The following is a 577-nucleotide window of genomic DNA, read 5'->3' on the forward strand; positions in this document are numbered from 1 at the left end:
AAGCTTGATTACTTCAAAGCTTGTGGGTCTGTTACTGCATCGCGAAATCAGGCGAATACATCCCAAACAAATGCAGGAATTGACCAAAGTAATCCTTTCAAACCACTTAATGAAAAGTTACTTGGCAAAGAATACCAACTATTTTCAAGTTCAATCTTTATTTTAAGCTTAAAATGTTCTATTCTGGCGTTACATTTAACGATTAGAAAACTGGATTTAATTTATAATGCAAAACACAATATAATGTATAAATATAGAATAAAAGAGAAATTACCTACGAATTGCAGTGCTAAGTATTAGGGGAAAAAATTATAATGTCTAAAATCACAAAACAGAGACTGCCTACTTAGCTAATACACGTATTTGACTCCAATGGCAGTGGTGTAAGGTCCATTTGAATTTACTCCTCTATAAGAATTTAAATTTGAGTTTTTATATTACCCAGAGACATAACTAACGCATCTGGGTACTATTGATAACATTTCCTTAACATGATCATATGTCAACGCAAGTCTAAAAATATTTTATTGTTATTTTCTGATAACATATAGGTAATAATAAAAAAAATGTGTGGAAC

Source organism: Penaeus monodon, chromosome 25 (assembly GCF_015228065.2).
Source record: "Penaeus monodon isolate SGIC_2016 chromosome 25, NSTDA_Pmon_1, whole genome shotgun sequence".
Lineage (NCBI taxonomy): Eukaryota > Metazoa > Arthropoda > Malacostraca > Decapoda > Penaeidae > Penaeus > Penaeus monodon.